Source organism: Talpa occidentalis, unplaced genomic scaffold (genome assembly GCF_014898055.3).
Source record: "Talpa occidentalis isolate TD23 unplaced genomic scaffold, MPIMG_talOcc4v2.1 talOcc4.10, whole genome shotgun sequence".
NCBI lineage: Eukaryota > Metazoa > Chordata > Mammalia > Eulipotyphla > Talpidae > Talpa > Talpa occidentalis.
Genome location: NW_023600993.1, coordinates 54,350,288 through 54,362,342, shown reverse-complemented (window position 1 = coordinate 54,362,342; position 12,055 = coordinate 54,350,288). Strand labels below are relative to the sequence as shown.

Genomic DNA, 12,055 nt, shown 5'->3' with positions numbered 1-12,055 from the left:
TTCCAAATCCCTATAACCACTGAAGATATATTTTCTCCTCAGTAGTACATTACCTGCAGCCAGTTTGAAATGTATTCTCTGTAACTCTCGCCTTTACTTTTACTAATGTTAAGTTGTCTAAAAGTTTAAAGTTGTGGAAATTCTTCCTTGCGCCAACTTCTATCCTTCCTTAAGAATCTTGACAGGATCTACTTCTGTGAGACTTGGGCAGAAAAACCTGTTACTCTCTTCCTCAAAGAATGAGCAAACATGATCCCTCCCGGATATCCTCAAAGCAAAGGCACTCATTCAACAGTTCTCATACGACTTAAAGACAAGGGGAGTAAGCACCTGAAGTTTAAACTCTATATCTGCAGTGTTTCTTTTACCCTTTGTTCGCAGGGGATTAAAGCTTTCTTATATCATATTACCCTGGCTTTATTTAAGATAGGTTAAGAACACTACCATCTCTGTAATCCAGGACATATTCAAAGGTGCCGCCTTTATTTTTTTTATACTGGACAAGCTGCCAGACATCTCCAGGGATCTTCTATAACCATACGAGTTTCCTGAGAATTCTGGATGATGGGGAAGAAAGACAAGTTGGGAAAACCTAGTGGGAGGAACCACAGCTTGGACTTGATAAGAGGAAGAATAGAGTTGCAGTCACAGTTCAGGTGTGACTGGCACATAAGGGGGATCACACCAAACTCCAGCCATTCCCCTTTATCTTGAATACAGGAATAGAACAACTTTTCTTTCATATCTCACAGGATGACAAGACTATATGTCTCAAAATATTTTTTATAAACTGGAAAGTAGTAAGTCACCATAACAGTTTATTATTATTATCTGCTTCCCAGAGCTGAACAGGGTCTATTCAGCTACCTGACAACAGGTCGCTGGGGGAACTGGCACTGTGAAAATGAATCAGCCCTGTTAATCGCTTCAGAGGCATGCAAGTGGTAAAAGTCTACACAGTTCAGCAGATTAGATAGAAATATTAATTATATCAATGAATCACAGCACTGCCTCATCTTCTGGGTTTGCATTAGCACTGACCTATTTTTCTCTGTTCTGTCTCTCCCATTATCCTTGAAGAATAATGCAGGGGGCCTTGCTGTAGGCATGATGGGTTTTCGGTGCCAGTAACTATGCCAATATCATCTTTCACTGGCATGGGATTAATTTACAAATGAGATAGGGCTGCTCCCTACCACATTCTAAATTGGTCGAACAGCTGGGAGGCGGTTATCACACCTGCTAGTGAAAAATTCACTTTGGTCATATGGATCAAATTCTGGTACCAAGAGTTGAGGGAAGAACACCAGGAGTCAAGTTCCTGCATATCTATTTTGTTATAAAGAGATTTTTATTTATGTTACATCTTCTAACTAGTGATTGACCCATGTAGTCAAAGGTGAAAAAACACACTTCTAAAAGAAATAGAGATGAGTTAAAGACATAGGAATGAAAGTGCTATTAAAAAATATACCAGATCTTCACAATGTTTCACGAAATCTTTAAAGATGTAGAAATTCGCTTCATAAAGTGATCTGTCATTGTAGTTCAGGTAGATTGAAGTAAAGCGTCATTAACACAAATATCTGACTGGCTAGGCATCTCCACTACAGCAGATCAAAGATTGCAAATATTTCCTTCACTTCATCCATCTAAATCCCCAATGAAATTTTTGTTTGGGATCTGGTCTGTAGGGTAAAGAAAATATCAGGCTTTTCTGCCCTTCCGCCATCAGGATAGATGATGGATCCTTGTCCTGAATGCATGCCTGATGGCGGGCACCTGGAGCAGGGTGTGGGCATAGGTAGATGGGATTCACCTGGGCTGAGACTGTGCTTTTAAGGACGGCGTCACGGGGACCCCAGCAGCAGCAGCAGTAGAAGCCGAAGCAGAAGCTGAAAGAGAAGCCGAGAAGCAGCAGAACGAACGCTAGAGAGCCCAGATAGAGTGAAGACAGCCCCCCAGCCAGGACCCCTGCCTGCCATATGCCTGGTGAACCCCAATAAAAAACCTGCAAAACTACTGAGGACTCTGACTCCTCCTTTACCCGGTCTGCATGGGATCAGAAGACCTGCACTGTGTCCTCTCTTGCCTTTACATGGTCCCTTCCCCGCTTTTTTTTTTTTTTTGGCATGTGTTATATATAGTTTCAATCCATACCAAATAAAAGAAGCATTGATTAGACTTGATTTAAGGCAGCAAATGATAAATGCAGCTGGAAATTGATTCATGCCCCTCGAGTGACTGGGGCACAGCCATCCACAGTTGACACAACTCAAAGCTGGAGAAAACAAACACAGAAACACATGTCAAACAGATAAATGACTTTGCTGTTTTGAGCTCTCTATGGAGGGCATTTGTTTCCTAGATAAGGAAGACTGCTCTCAAAAGTCATGAAAAGATAAGCTCGGGGAAAGGATGAATGTGGAATTGAGATACTTGAGCACTTGAAGAAAACAAACGGAAAAGGTTTACCTCCTGGAGGAGCTGCACAACTAGGATCTGCTCTCCTCCATCTCAGACATGCTGGAAACCTCGACCTAGTTGAGATGGCGTGCTAAGGACTCGGTTCTTGGTATTTTAAGTGGTCACTGTGAAATGCTCTTGGCATTTGAGCTATTTTCAGGGAGACATTCCCCAAATGCTCAGCTCAAGTGAGCATTCAGGGGAAGCAGCAGCTGAGAGCCCCACTTACAATCATCTGGCCCGAAGTGTGGATGGTTCCTGCAGTTCGACCATTAGCCCAGAAATCCTCTGGAAAAATCAGACCTATCTAGGACCTAATCCACAGTCTGTAGTGAAATTTTAACTGTTTTCTTTTCCTGAACATGCCAGGTGTTTTCCTACCTTACAAGTTTGCTAGCGCACAGCTCTCTTTTCTCTGTAGTTTGCTTAGGTACACACATCATGTTCTCTAAGTCCCATTCAAATGCCACCTCCTCCAGAAGGTACCTTGCATTCTTTCAGGCTAGAAATAGTTTCTGTCCATGGATCTCTCACCGAATCCAGGAAGGTCCTGCTGGAAGAGACTTGAATCCACAAGCTGAAGGGATCAGTGCTGGGAAGAGATTCCTAGCAGGCTATTCCTTAGAGTGTGGGTTCTAGGATTCTGTGTACAGACTGGTGTAAAATTTTTAAATAAAAAACTAAAAACAAATGGGGTACAGAGGACCACTGAAAAAAGGCTACCAAAGTCCAATTTACATATATGACTACCAAACCATCCTTCCATAAATGCATGTTAATATCAAAAAAACAAAAGGGTACAAGCCAGTCCTCTAAACTGGACACATTTCACTTCAGGAAAAGTGAAATGTTTCACCTGAGAACCACAGTTACCTTTCTGTATCTCTTTTTCCAATCTTTTTTTCTGTGTATATGTATACAAATATATACCCATTTATACAAATATATGCCCATGGAATTTTTTAAAGAATCATGTACTACATAAATTTTATAGCCCTTTTTCTCCTTTAACATGAGATCACGAGTAGTTCCCATGTCATTGGCTAACTTCCTGCTAAAGGCCTTTTCAGAGCTTCATTGGTGTCACTGCAATGGAAGGATTTTAATGACAGCTATCGCTCCTTAAGCCCATTGTGCTAAAACTTGTCTTTCCTAAGCATGTCAAGCTGGGCCTGTCTCCACTTCCAGAGGCACAGCCCCTGGTAGAGGAGGCTTTGGGCATGTTGAGACCATATGGCTCTGCTCTTAGCTGATGGGCCCAGTGTTGAACTTGACCCAGGGGCAAGCTGTGGGGTTTCCTGGCCTGGAAAACCTTAGTAATCCAGGGGTTCTTACTCTGGTAGCACATTTGGACTATCTGAGAAACTGAAGAAATACCAACATCCAGCCTATCCTTTCAGCAACAGGATCCCAATTTCTGTGTGTGTTTAAACAGGCAAAACTGGGATAATCAGATTTGTGTTCCCAGAAATCTGGATTGGTAGCTGTAGAGAGGATCAGGCCCTGGGCAGCAGATGTGGAGGGTGAGAAATGCCTCGGGAAAGTCACAGAGTGGACTGGAGTAACTTTTGCAACCTCAACTAGGAAGGAGAAATATGAGTTAGAAAGATCTCTGTGGTAGAGAAAAGTTACAGAGGAGAGAGTGAAGACACCAGCTGGTCATGGAAAAGAGGGTGCAAAGGGAAGCAAATAAGGGTTAAGTCAAGGTTAAGTCACATTACTCTCTCAAGGGAAGATTCAAACATTTCTAGATCTCAAGAGTAGCCTTGGAGCCATATACCACACTCTCATCAACCCTAGTTCTACTGAACTTCACTCTATACTTTGCTTGCTTTTGGAGTCCAGAGGACACCTATTTCCCTTATTGCTGATCAAATCAGAAGCCTTTCATGTAAGCAACAAGAAACCTGACACAACTATTTCTAATAGTAACAAGGTTTGTTAGTTCATGAACTGAGAAGTCCAGCAGTAGATGGACTTCGGGAGAGGCTGCACCCAGCAGAAAAAAAACACATGTATGACTTAAACTCAATTTATATGCTTCCCTTTGCACCCTCTTTTCCAGGACCTGCTGGTGTCTTCACTCTGCTCTACCATTCTCAATGCTGGCATCTTTCCAAAGTGGACATCTCTTGCTTCCCAAGGAAGCTGTCGTCAGCACCGGCAGCTTCCTACTTTCTTGTTAACATTCATCAGAAAATAAATTACCTGTTTTCCAGCACCCCTGGCAAATGTTATCAGATTTGCTGTGATTGGATCTGTTTAGGTAAACTGAATCATTCATGGTTGGCCAATGAAATGGAATATGCTGATTGGATGTAGGCACCCCTGGAACTGGGGACAAAGTCATGGGGGCTTTGGGGGATGGGAAAGGAGTACAAAATGGGACAGGTAACTGATAAACATCTACCATCCATTTCAGCAACCTCCAGGAGTAGCTGCCTGACTGAAGTGCTCAGCTCTTCTCCCAAGAGAAGCTGCTAAAGTGGGGTAACTTTCAGCTTTCAACTGTCATGCCTTTGTTTCCTGACCCATCTCATTGTTCATGCTGAGGCAACACTCCCCCCAGACCACTCCCGGTGACTGGCACTCCTGCTAGAGCTGAGTCATGCCTGCCCATGGGGGGCTCCTCTGACAGGCAGCCTTTGCTCTGGACTCCCCATGGCCCTTCGAGACTTTCTCAGACTGCTCCTCAGGACCCAACCTTCCCTCCCTCTCCAAGGGTGTACATCTATTTCCTTACTCCTATTTCCTCTCTTGGTCCTTCGCAGAGGTTGCACTTCTAATTCTATATTGGCTCCTACTTCCAGATGGACTCGCCTAGCACACCCTAGTGATGTGAACCCTGAGCGGGCCTCTGACAGTCACAAGGTGCTCAGCTCAAACAGACTTTGCCTCCCCAGTGTGTGTGGACTAGAGAAGACCAGGTTGGAGACTGAGCAGCTTGCCTGAGACACCCACACAAAGCGAGGCAGCCCTAAGCTTGAAGTCCCATCTTCCCTTCTTGGCAGCCCGGCTCTTGCCCCTTGTATAGACTGATGAGGTGGCCCGAACCACTCAAGGTCACCTGGGCCGGAGGGGAGGAGAGGGTGAATTCCAGCGTATGTCCAGTCCAGCGGGACTTTTCTTGAATCCTTCAGTGGGAGGGTCAGGAGCGGGCGCTGCTGCTGGATGGGCAGAGGTGGTCATTGTCTTCGCGCACAGATTGAGGAATCCACTGCCACGCGGCGCACGGAGACTTGGCAGGTGACACGTGCACAGGAGTGGCATCCTTTGCACATAGATCATCCTGGCTTGGCATGTAAAAAGAGAGCAAAGTCGCCGAAGCTGGAGAGGGCCCGGCCAGGCAGGTCGCCCGGCGGGCGGGATGCTCCTGCGCCTGCAGGCTGAGCCGGGCGGGGCGGGGCGGATCCGGGCGGAGGCTGCTCTCGGTTACGCGAGCCCACCCCCTTTAATCGGCCGCATTGTCCATTGACGTGTCTAATTATGTGTTTTACAACCGGAGAACTCCCCCCAGAGCAGCGGGGCCCTTCTGGCGGAAAGCGGAGGCTGATTGCTCCATCTGTTCCGCGGGCCCGACGGGAGGCGGCGGCGGGCGGCGCGCGGGCGGGGGAGGGGCGCGCGCAGGTGCCTGGAGAAAGCGGATCCCAGTGGCAGGTGCAGATGCCACCCTCGCCGCGGCTGAGTATATGTTTAATTACAGCCAACCGAGGGGGCTGTTTTATTTAAGAGTTACAGGAGGCAGGTTCAGATAGAGTTCCGAGCCCCGCTCAAGGCGGGAGCGGGCTGGAAGCTGCCGGGGAGGGGAGGCACCTGCGTCTTTAATTGGGGGTGGCGGGCTCCGAATTTCCCGATGCACAGACGTAATCACCTGGATTACAGGAGGCTTTTAAAAAGAAGTGAGAGACCACTCTTACCCCCCACGTTGACTGAATTGTTGTTTGGTGCCAAGCAGATCCCTAAATCACAAGCATGTTTCACTCTGTCCTCCTACCCCAGTGACTCCTTTGGGTCTGTGGATCCCTGGCTCCAGGGACTCATTGAAGAATCCCCTGGAGAGAATAGCACGGAGAAGACCATCCCAGATAGGCTCTTCGTGGAACCAAATACCAAAACCAGCTTTCTTGTGCCTAACCCTTTATAGTTTGCAGTGTGCTTGCTTCTGCCTCATTTTCAGTGACGGCAAGCAGGGGTTTTACCCACTTGAAAATGAGTACCCTGGAGATGCTCAGCCTTTCTCTGGGCAAGCACGTGATGTGCGGGGGTGGGGGGGTGGGGGAGGGGAGGCAGGGCACTCAGCCGAAGGGGGGGTCTCGGACAGTCCCCCAAAGAAAGGAATTACAAGACTTGGTCATGAGGAGAGCGATGACTGGCAGGGAAGAGGCTGGTTAGCCAGCTGGTAGACAGGACACAGCCCATAAAATGACCATATTCACTTGTGGATCTAGATTCAGCTTTGTGTCACATTAAAAAAAGAAAGGGAAACCACCTGCATCCACAGTAACAGAAAACCAAGTAAGTATTGCAGTCCCTGGTAACTTTATTGTGAGGTGTGGCCAAAATCGCAGTCTTCTTGGAGGGAATAAGGGGGCGGGCAGGCTGGGAATGCCATCATTTGGGCTCATTCCTGAAGCTAGTTCCACTGCATTGACCTAAGTCAGTAAATTGCTTTTCTCCCCTTAAACTGCTCTGGGTAGGGTTCTGTTACCTGCATCCTGATATATCCTGACCAATATAGGGGTTTTACCAGGTGCCTTGGCATATTGGGTGCCTCCCTTGGTACCTACAGCCCTTGTGTAATTTTCAGTGCCTTCTGGCACTTGAATGACCATGATTGTTCCCTTGCAGGTGGCTTAGAGCACCTGCACTTGTTTTGGCCAACAGGATGCTCACAAATATGATGCAGGCACAACAGGACTTATCTACCCTATCACAGCTCTTAGAGCCCTTCTGTCACCATAGGCTGGCCTGACCTGGCCTGGCTGATGGATTGAAGAGATGAAATGACCCACTAAACAAACCAGCCCCAGCTGCTCTGGAGGCTGATGGCAGTCACAGAAAGCACCACCTAACTCAGCCAAACACCATCTGTAAGGGCAGAAGGACACTGAGCAGGTTTTCTAATCCTGGAGACCAGGTAAAAAAGGAGTCCTAGAGAGTCCTCGGTGGCTTTTGCAGGCTTTTATTGGGATTTACAGGGTACATGGCAGGTGGGGATACTGGGGGGCTAGGATGCTGGCAGGCCTCCCAGCCCCCAACAAGCCTTCACTCTGGGCTCCCTGGTGATCTGTGCTGCTCTGCTCTCTCGTGGTTTTGCTTTTGCTTCTCTGCTTCTCCTGCTTCTGCTGGCATCCCCGTGATGCCACCTTTAAAACACCTAGGTGAATCCTATCTAAATATGTCCACACCCTATTACAGGTGCCCGCCATCAGGCATGCATTCAGGACCGCAGGGTTCCATTATCTATCCTAATGGTGGGAGGGCAGAAAAGCCTGCTACTTTTACCTTACCCTACACCATCCCACAGAATAGTAAGTTAAATAAATGACAAAAATAAATGACATTTTAAAGCACTAAATTTTGGAGTGATTTTTTTAGGCAGCAAAAGTTAATACAGAGGCAAAAGGTGAAAACAGCATTATGAAAGGCACTAATGGAGTGCTGCTTATCACCTGGTGGCTTGTTGTAGCTAAGGCAGACAGAGGCTGTGATACTGAGCTATTTCCTAGGCTTAAACCAATGCCAGCTCTAGACCACCAGTACTTAATTAAGCAAGGGTCCCGAGGCACCGAATTCTGAGCAAAGCCACCTAGAGATCTATGCCTGGCACTGCCACTTGACAACCATTCACTCCTGTCATCATTGCCAGCACAGATTTTTATCCCTTGAATGAGGACGTCAGGTATTCATCTGGCAATTTACAGTTCCTCTTCATCATATCCAAAAACTCTACAGTAAGAGTGAAAGACAACAGCAAGAGACAGTAACCAAAACAGAGACACCCTACTGAATGGAAGAAAATATTTGTACACCAAACATCTGTTAAGAGGTTGATATCAAAGATCTACAAAGAACTTATAAACTCAATGAATGGAAAACAAACAACCCAATCAAAAAATGGGCAGAAGAGCTAAACAGGCACTTCTCCAAAGAAGACTTGCAAATGGCCAACAAACCTGAAAAAATGCTTATCATCACTTATCAGGGAAATGCAAATTAAAACCACAGTGAAATATTACCTGTAAGAATGGTGCATGTTGAAACAAAAACCCAAAAACCAAAAAAAAAAAAAAAACCCAAAAACCCACACCCAGAAACAAGTACTAGCTAGGGTGTGGAGAAAAAGAAATGCTTTTACATGCTGGTGGAAATGTGGACTGGTCCAGCCCCTATGGAAAGCTGTGTAGAATTTCCTCAAAAGACTAAAAATGGATCTGCCACATGACTCAGCAATCCCACTCCTCGGTATTTATCCAAACAGCACAAAAAATGCACATTCAAAAGGAAACCTGCACGCACGCCTATATTTATTGCAGCACTATTACAATAGCCAAGATACGGGACAAACTAAATGCCCCCAAACAGATGAACTGATCAACACGTTGTGGTATATATACATAACGGGATACTGCTCATCAATCAAAGGAGAGACACTCATGCCATTGTGGCAACAACATCCAACATTGTGGATGGATCTGGCAGGGATTATTCCAAGTGAAGTGCACCAGAAGGAGAAAGATAAATACCAGATGTTTCACTTATGTGTGGAATCAGAGGAACCAAACAAAGGATCAAAGACAAACTGTGAGGCTGACCCTGGAAAGCTGACCATGGATCTGAGATGCCAGGAGGTGGGGGAGCGGAGAGGGGGAGGAGAACGCACTTGAATATGGTGGGGGACTACGGGTGCTTTAGTGATAGGAAAACTGTGACCACGCCTGAGGGAGAAATCCAATATAGGAAAAATAACAAGGATTTTTTAAAAAAAGAGTTTCCCTAAAATCAAAAGCCCAGGACCAGGTGATTTCACTAGTGGGTTCTATAAAACCTTCAAAGATGAACTAATATCTACTCTTTGCATACTTTTTTAAAAAATTTAAGGAAGAGGGAACTCTTCCAAACACACTTTGTGATCACGGACATTTTGTCTCATGCCTGGTCTTGGGTTTTTTTTTTTTTTTTTTTTTTTAAAGACATGATGGACTGTGGTGGAGGATTGTGGGGCCTTTGATGGTGGGAGAGCTATAGTGACCACACCCAAGGGGAGAAATCTTGTCAAAATATAAAAAAAAAAATGTTTCTTTAATGGCATTTTCTATTTCTATGAGTCTGTGATTGCAAAGATGTGACTATAAGTGACTTCCTGTGCTGATTGGGACCAGGAGGCAGAAGGGATCCAGGAGCAAAGTTTTTCAAGGAGGAGGGGAAAGATCCACTCTTGTCTCTTTTAAGAGCCTTCCAGGAGCCCAGCCGAGAGACTTGGAATGCTTGTGCGAGCTGATCCCTGGCTGCCTGCCCCCCTTCCCGGAAGAACAGATTGGGAATTGTTGGAGAGCAGAGACCTAAGAAGCACCAGTGGACACAGCTCCACCTCTGCCTCCTTTTCTCCACCCCCACCCCTCACTCATCCCAGCCTCTGCCCAGGAGCCTCCACACCTCTGCACCTCTCTGCACAGTGACCAGATTTGGAAAGGATTCTTCTTTGATGCCAAGTATCAGCAGGGCTCTGTGAGGGTGTGAATTATGCATCGAAAAACCCAGCACCCATCTGTCTGCAGTGGCACTGCTAGCATCTCCCCGAGCCCCAAAGCAGCCCAGGGTACCTCCAACCCCAAGGTTTCTTCCTAATGACAATGCAGCTTCTTGAGCCTTTTGCCTTAATTGGAGACATGAGGAGCCCGAAGAGGAGACTCTAGTGTGTATTTGAAATCAATTTGCCCCTCGAAGTGGCATGAAAAGTAAAGTCTAAGGGATGTTTGCTGTGAGGGGGTTTCTGGGGCGTCACGCCCCCTCAGTGTCTCCTAACCCCAAGGCTGTGTATTCCTCTCACCTTTCACTGAAGAGATTAGGGTGTAAGTGCCTTTTCTGCAGAACAAGGAGGGACTTTTGGAGGTGGCCTACCTCTAAAACAGGGTCAGAACCTGGGGGCTGCCATGCCAGTTGGCCTTTTGGCCGTGGCATGAGGGAGGTGCACTCCTGGTTCCCCAGAGGGAGGCAGTAAGATTTCAGACATTTTAAAAAGAGGTGAAGTTGCCTCTGATCCCAACCAACTTCTTGAAATCTCTGGAGGAAAGACATGTGGTTGCAAATATGGAGACGAGGGGGCCAGAGGAAGTGGTTGTGTTGCTTGTTATGAAGTCTCTCGATTCTAAGAGGAAAATGGTCATTTTCCTCCATTAAGATAATAAGATGGGAATTATTTGTGTCTTTAGTGGCCAGCAACTGACTTTCAATTCAGCCTCTTTGGGGGAAAAAAAATAGGAGTTTCCTCAAAGGAGAATGAATACCTGAGTACAGAGTTTCCCAAGTACTACCAATTTTGACTATTTTTATATAGCAGGGCCATTATAAGATGCTCATTTGCCCTCATTATTCTTTTTATTTATTTATTTATTTTATATATTTTTTTAAAGATATATTCATTCATGCATACAAGAGCTGGGGCACAGACCAGATGCAGGGGGTGGGAGGATTCACCAGAGACAGAGTGGGGAGCAGAACGGGCAAATGTACTGAAATATGCTGTGAAGGGGAGCAACAGGTGCGACAGGAAAGGTCTGCTGTGCCATGTGGGTCACCTCCCTGGCCGGGGATTGAACTTGTGCTGAAGGAGCTGTGGATAGCTTCATAGTGCTGCGTCTTAACCCCTCATGCCATGAGGGAGGCCCCCTAGTCTTTTTTTTAGAATGCACCTCCATTATTACTATACCAAACGTACATGCATATTAATATTACATATATATTATGCATCTTAGAGAATTTTTAGAATTTTGCTTTTGATCTTGGCTTTCTAAGCAATCATACTCAAGAGTTCATGCAGGACTGGGTAATGAATTTGCAAGTCGTCCTCAGGTATAATACATTTTTTTGTCCTTATGCTTCACCTCACCTCTGTCTCCCTACTTGAGGGGTGGGGTGGGAAAGCTTGCAACTCTGTACCCCCTGGGCTCTGAGTGAGTGCATATCCCTGACTCTTGAAAGGGGTCAGGGAGTGGGGAGATTTCACTTCTGTGGGCTCCTTGAGGCTATGTGCTCACAGAATGTTAGTGCCACCACTGACACCCAGTGCCGTTTAATACAACCCTTCTTGTTATAACTGAGGAAACTTAGGTACCAGCTCAAAAAGTTAATGGGGTAGATCAGTTATGGAACCCAAGTGCACCTGACTCACCAATCCACGAAACTTCTGGTCACATGCCTTTCAATTCCACATCTGTAGCTGACCTCTACTGGTGGTGGGGAGACTGTGACAGGGGTCCAGAAGCTGCCCTGAGGTCACAAGAGACCCAACCTGCTAGAAACGTGTCTAGAGGAGCCCACACTAGTGAGACCTCTGCCTGGGCACACACAGCTGCACGCCTGCAGGAAG

The 12,055-nt window shown here is 46.3% G+C and overlaps 1 protein-coding gene across 3 annotated transcripts in view; it reads left to right on the top strand.

The window, feature by feature from the left end:
* SHQ1 (SHQ1, H/ACA ribonucleoprotein assembly factor) overlaps positions 1-4,563 on the top strand; it is a 141,905-nt gene extending 137,342 nt beyond the window's left edge. For 2 of the 3 annotated variants that reach the window (XR_005121882.2, XR_005121876.2), the window contains exon 13: positions 175-374. The gene's annotated coding sequence lies outside the window, so the exon portion shown is untranslated. Of the gene's footprint in view, positions 1-174; positions 375-4,531 lie in introns of those variants that run through there. The other variant, XR_005121881.2, reaches the window with a different exon arrangement.
* The last annotated feature ends 7,492 nt before the right edge of the window (positions 4,564-12,055 follow it).